The sequence below is a fragment of the Meleagris gallopavo genome, chromosome 1 (assembly GCF_000146605.3).
Source record: "Meleagris gallopavo isolate NT-WF06-2002-E0010 breed Aviagen turkey brand Nicholas breeding stock chromosome 1, Turkey_5.1, whole genome shotgun sequence".
NCBI lineage: Eukaryota > Metazoa > Chordata > Aves > Galliformes > Phasianidae > Meleagris > Meleagris gallopavo.
Window position 1 is genome coordinate 146,818,289 of NC_015011.2, and position 7,131 is coordinate 146,825,419.

Consider the following 7,131-nt stretch of genomic DNA (forward strand, 5'->3'; position numbering starts at 1 on the left):
TTTTTTGACATGGGAATGGCTTTTTTTGGGAGATGTTTTCTTTCTTAATGGTGAGTTTTAGTTCTTTTTGCGGAAGGAGTACGGGGGGATGGGAGGCTTTGGCTTTGTTTTCTCTCTCTTCCTTTTCAGTATACATATTCAGTATTGCCTTTCCATTTGAATGTAAAAATTAGTACCCTTGATTTCTATTATGGTAATAGTGTAAACATTCACAAAAAAAAAAATCAAAAAAATCCAAGGCAGTTAAGCATGACCAATTAATGTCACTCTAGTGCTTAGGCTGCAGAGTTTAATGGTAGAAAAATCTGTGCTGTTGTAAATCTTACTATAACTTGAGGAAATTAGAACTGAGGAAGCAAGTGAAACTTACTAATTCTACTTGAGGTTTTATAACGGCATATTTTTTCAGTATTAAAGTGAAAATGTTTTCAACTCTGGGTCCTTACCATTTTTCCAGCATCAGTTCTTGCAAGTGGGTTATCTGGGTTTAGGGGTTAGAGCTTCCTTTCAGTGATGTGTGTTTCTTCCTCCATCTCTCCATTTCCAGCCCCTCTGCTTTCCTGTCTCCCTCTCTTCCACTTTCTCATTCATTCATGTGCAGTGTCACAGTCTTCCCCAATGTAAATAACACACACAGGTTTCTTGCCTCCCTTACTCCCTCCCACTCTACCCCTCTTTCCTCTCTCTCTCGTAATGCGGCAGTGAATCCCTTTATTAATACTGTGAATCTCTCACTGCTGCTGCTGCTGCTGCCACTGCCTCTGCTGCACACTGCAGATGTATTAGGGATGTTAGTGGGAATTTGATTTAATTGACTCTGCCTACCTCGGTCTCATTAAGCCAGAGCTGGATTTCACTGGTCAGCACTTCAGGCCCTCACACAGCTTGCCGGACTGCCGGCAAGGTGAGGCTGCTGTGGGCGGCTGGACTCCAGCTGCTGCTAGAGGTGGGAAAGCTAATTAACGAAAGGACTTTCCCATCCCTGCTCTGGATTTCTGAACCTTTAATATTAGATGCTGAAATAAACAAAGCATAGGACTGCAGTTAGACTTCAGGCAGCTTGCACTTGATCCTATTCTGATATGGGAAAATGCCCCGAAACCCAGTAATATCTGTAAAGGAGAAAGCCCTTGCAAATCATTTTTAACTCAGAGCTCAAGTCCCAGTGGAGATATGGAGAATTTCAGTCACGTTGCTTCTGGCTTTCTCCAGGCAGAGAATCCCTTTAAAGAGTAAAACACCATAAGGGACTTGCTAAACTTCAAATACTAATTCGGTTTGCTTTATAGAAAATGCCCACCTTTGGGATATGCAATGAGAAAAAAGACATATATACAGAGACATTGCAATTGATACACTCTTGAAAATGAGGCAGAAGCCTGATCCCAGGTGTTCATGAAGTATTAAACGTGAGAAGATCATTCTTCCAGAATCCTTTATTATTATGGAAAATTCTGCAGTCTGCTAGAAAATACCTTTGTGTTTGATTATGCAGCTCTGAAAACATACTGTCCTGTTTAATTATATAAACCATTCCAATTTCAAGGACCCTTCTTTATTTCCCCCTGCTTCTTTTCTGCACTGATTTTCTGCCAGGACATTCTATGTAAGACAAAGTGATGGCAGTAGAGTCACTAGTTTGCCATTGTGCTTCCCTCCTACCTGCTTGAGAAGAAAAGGAAAATGTGTTCACTCAAGAGTCAGTATTTCTATCATTACGAGGCCATCCATTTTAACTTAAGCATAGTCCAAATATATTTAAGAACATGACAGTACACCACTAGACTACCATGTATGTCTTGCTGCCTTCCCCATGCCACTGCAGTGAGAAAATTGAAGAACAGAGCAGTCAGAATACACCTCATGCTAAAAATCGTTGTTATGTTAGGTTCACTGCTATGGAAGTTAAGATAAAAGAGATAGTAAATTAAAGATGCCAAATCACTGGCTGAGGCAAGTCATACACACACTGAAGAGACTATAATACTAAATACATGTGATTATGGTTTTTCCGTCACTGGGACGTAGCATAAGCTTGTGACTTGTCTCCTACTTCTTTAAAGCACTATTTCATTGGCACAAGTACATAGAAATGTCAAGTCAGACAGGGAATTGAAGGTATTCATTTATGCATGCTTCTAGGTTGAGGGTTGGAAGAAACAACAAAATAACCCCTTTTATTTCTGTGACACACTCTGATTTTAACACTAAGATGATTCATTCTTCCATCTCTCAAACACTTGCCCGTAAGATAAATAAATCATCTAAATCTCTGATACTGTATCGTGATCAGGTTTGAGTTATGATATTTATCTTACTTATCTGATTGACATTTCAAGGTCATTTTATCAAAACAAAGCACCCAACTAAACAGAAAAATAAACTTAAGAATCATAAATTAAGTCATAACACATACCACATTAAGTCACTTCTTATCTCTTCTTTCTTTTGTAGCAGTAAAGAGAATTATTATTATTATTATTATTTGGCTTATAAAAGGGCATTTGTGATAACAAACAAAAAATCGAAACAAAAAAAAATCAAATAGAATATTTCATTTAGTTAGTTAAAAACAACATAACAAGATACCTTGTTTTTTTGTTTTGTTTTGTTTTTTTTGTTTTTTTGTTTTTTTTTTTTTCCTGAAAACAATCTAAGAATAGCCTAGACTTTAAACTGTTGCCATAGAAATATATTCCTGTATGCATGGTAGCCCCTTGCATGCCATTGCAAGAAGACTAAATGGAACTTTAGTCACAAACAGATAAAATTTTAAATCAATACCAATAGGTGATACATATTGTTTTGAGAAAAGCCTGCTGATGGATTTGCACAGGGGGACATAATATCTTGCTTTATTAAAATTATTGATTGTATCATGATATTTTTTAACTTTGTTGCAGTTGCACTGAACGTTTACATGCTTGTAAACTAAGATGATGCAAACTTTTTTGCTAAAGAAGTATTTTTGAGAGATCAGACTTTATCTGATAGAGAAGAAAAGGCTCTGTGTAGCCTTTATTCGGGTAGAGAAGTCATTAAGTTCAAAAGGTGAACATTTCACAATTTCTTAAGCTGGTGGCAAAAGTCACTAGGGGAACATTAGGGCAGGAAGAAAACATAGTCTCTAGCCTCCATTACCTATGGAATGTTTTCTGGGTCTCACGAATATAAAAGTTTATTCCCAGTGACAATTAGCTCTTAGTAAAGAGGCAAACTCTTTTCCTGTTTTGTTTGTTTGTTTGTTTGTTTGTTTGTTTGTTTGTTTTCCCCAGTGTCTTGCCAGTTGCAAAGAAAACCTAAGCAGGATTTTGTTCAATAATTCAGTGTAGTTGTTTGTTGTATTTTAATCAGTCAAAATAGCTTTCACTATATTTTTTATTCAATAGTTGGACAGAGGAAGCAGTCTTTGATGATTATGAACATCAGCATTTTTTTTTTTTTTAGAAAAGTTTAGACAATTTATTTGACTGCAACTTATTTCATGTGTTTGTGTAGTTCAGATTTACAGGATTGTGTGATTTGTGGCACAATAATTTCAGCGCTATGGGCAGGATTTCTGAGCTGGGTGATACATGAATACTTTTCTTGGGATTTGGGAACAAATCAGAACATGAAGAATTCATGGTTTGTATTCGTAAATTACCATTGCCCTAAATTACCCAGATATTTATATAATGTTTAAAATGTTCTGACCTGTATTATCAGTATGGAGATGACTGATGAAAAGTACAGGAATCTTCTTTGTTATCCTCACTTTTTCCCAGACATAGGAATATTTGCATCAGAGAAAATGTAGACTAAAAATTCTGCAAGTACTCTGTTTTATTACAGTCTATTTATTATGATTATGTCTATCAGTGGTAGTTTAATGCGAAAACTTGTAACATATGATATTTGACATAATTGTCTGATACTTTCAGAAAAAGTTGTCTTATTATCTCATGTTTGGAGAAATATAAATGAGATTAATCAGTATTACTTTTCCAAGATTAATTATTGCGTCAATTGATATCTGCTGAGTGGTTTCATTTATTCAATAGTTTCTGAATTAGTTTCTGTTTATACTGCTTAAATACATCCTTCAGTTTTGTGAAAGAGGAGCAAAATCAGTAGAAATTCACCCGAAGAAACAGCATTTTCCTATATGGATCACTTGAAAGCGAAGACTGTAAGTTCACAATAAATGGAAGAACAGAGAGAAATAACTCATTTCAGAAACAGTGATTTGCCTCTAAGAGAACAAGTGCTTTAAGTGCCATTGTTTCAGCATTATTAGTGTTTAGGATAAAGTGTTTTACCATTTGAATTAAAAAAAAAACAAAACATTGGTGGTGCCAGAAGTTTTTCTCCAACTTTCTCCTTTCCCATTATATAGTAATATTGATTCTCCTCAGAAAGTTTCCAACTGAGTCAGCATTTAAAAAAAAAAAAAAATTTAGCTGTTAATGTGTTTCGTTGAAGTCATGACTGCTCAAACAGACTGCTCAAGCTTAGGTCTCAAAGCAGATATGTCTAAGCATATCTTATCATGCTTGGTTTATGTTATAGTTTCATTCCTGAATCAGTTTAGCAAACAAAATTTGTTAAGGTATTACTTGGGGAAAAACAAAAAAAAAAAAAATGGGAACGTATCTATGTTTTCCTTTAAATGAGAGCTTAGGTTGCAAAGTCTGGCTGGGAAGTCATAGTGAAATCTATGCAAAACTGTGGGAAAGGAAGTGCAGATGAGTTACACGGAAATTGAGAAGCAATATAGTCTGGAAGAAAAAAATAGGTAATGTGATTTGTTTTCTAGATTGCTTTATGACTTATAGTGTAGGTGGTATTTATCTCACCTAGTCTGATATGCTTCATTGAGTTGCCTACGTATAAATCAGTAGTTTCCCTCAGAGGTGTCATGGAGTACCTTAGATGTGTGCATGAGGCTGGTAGATACAACATAAGGCCTTGGGCTAATTCATATATTTCTTGAGTTGCAACTGGATCCTGGGTGGGGTACATTGGAGCACATAAAATAGAAGTAGCCACTTGTGGGAAGAAATGAGCTGAGTTGAGCTGTGGAGGTATACTCAGAGGCTCATGACTTGGTTCATTTGGCTCACGTAAGTCATTTGAAATACTTCAGTAGTTGATCTTTCCACATGTTGCTGAAAGAAAAGACTCAAGGTTTGTAGAAGACAGTCAACTGTTGACCACAAAAGACAATTTAAGAAATTGTCAATTTAAGTCAATTTAAGTCAATTTAAGTCAATTTAAGAAATTAATCATCAAAAGCCCTATGAATGGTCAAAACAGTTACATTCTAAATGTAATTCAGTTATACTCATCTGCACTGAAGATGATTAAATGCATGTTTGAACTAAACAAAATACAAAATTACAAAATACATATGACAAAATCAATACAAAATTAATGATATCAGAGATGGTTAATATATATATATATATATTTTTTTTTAACGTTATCACTTAAATTTATAGATTATCAATTGGATCAATTGTACTCCACATCTATTTTCTTATTTTCCTTGAGAATAGCTCTGCAGAGAAACACCTGGGGTTCCTGGTGGATGAAAAACTTAACATGAGCCAGCAGTGTGATCTTGCAGCTTGGAAAGTGAATGGTTTCCTGGGCTCCATCAGAAGAGGAGTGGCCAGCAGAAACAGGAAAGTGATTGCCCCTTTCTACTCTGCCCTCATGAGGGCCCATCTGGAGTACTGTGTCCAGGTCTGGAGTCCCCAGTACAAGAAAGACAGGGAGCTGTTAGAGAGGGTCCTGAAGAGGGCCACAAAGATGATCAGGATCAAGGGATTGGAGCACCCCCGCTATGAAGACAGGCAAAAGGAGCTGGGCATATTCAGCCTGGAGAAAAGAAGGGTGCAGAGTGACCTCATTGCAGCCTTTCAGTACCTAAAGAGAGCCTATAAACAGGAGGGGAGTCAACTCTTTGAAAGGGTAGATAATGTCAGGACAAGGGGAAATGGTTTTAAGATGCAGGAGGGAAGATTTAGATTGGATATCAGGGGAAATTCTTTACCAAGAGAGTGATGGGGTGCTGGAACAGGCTGCCCAGAGACACTGTGGATGACTCATCCCTGGAGGTGTTCAAGGCCAGATGGGATGGGGTGCAGGGCAGCCTGGTCTAGTATTAAATGGGGAGGTTGGTGGCCCTGCCTGCTGCAGGGGGATAGGAGCTTGATGATCCTTGAAGTTACTTCCAACCCAAGTCATTCTATGATTCTATGATTATCTTGGATTTTATTTTTGTCTTTTAAAATTACTAGCTCTTTGTCTTGGATACTGTATCCTAATGGTTACTTTTGGATGGGACAGACTCCTATTCCTGCTCGTGCCTTCAGAAATTGTTATATTACATAATAGCTGCAATAGAAACATCATAAAGTAATCGAAGGCTCAGGAAACAAATATAAAACAAAAACAGGAACAGCAACAAAATCTTAGAGTTATTACTGTTCCTCTAATAGTAAATAACTTGTTCTTGGGTCAAGTTTGAAATATAAATAAGGAATACAATACTCTGGGGTTATAGTCATTACTGAAGTCATTAAGAAGATTACAGCAAGAGATAAATGCTTGCAGTAGAGGAGAAAATATAGCATTAAGTGTTTTAGAAAAGAAATTCTGAAAAGAAAGTGCCAAACTGCAAGTGGTTTTTCACAGGAGGTTTGTAATGAGAAAAATATAATTTAATTATGGACACACTGTAACAAACTATTCACATGAGATATCCTAAAGAGAATACAGATGGTAGGAAAGATTTAAGGGCAGGAACTAGAAGATGTGTCTAGACCCTAGAGTCCATTAGTCATATTGTAAGTGGATGTATCAATTGCCCAGGATAAATTGTCAGTATTGTGTAACAGGTACTCTGCAAATAATATGAACTTTCAGGAAAAAGAGTTGAAACAGATTGGGTAGAAATGATGAGAATGAAACCATGAAACAGGTGGGTTTTTTGGTTGTTTTTTTTTTTTCTTTTTTTCTTTTTTCTTTTTTTTCCCCCCTATAATTACAGCTTGGGAACTGAATGTTTCAAACTAGTTACAGTGGTTATAAACATTGTTTTATCATGTGTCTTTGTGTCTTTATTGGTGTTATCTACTCAAA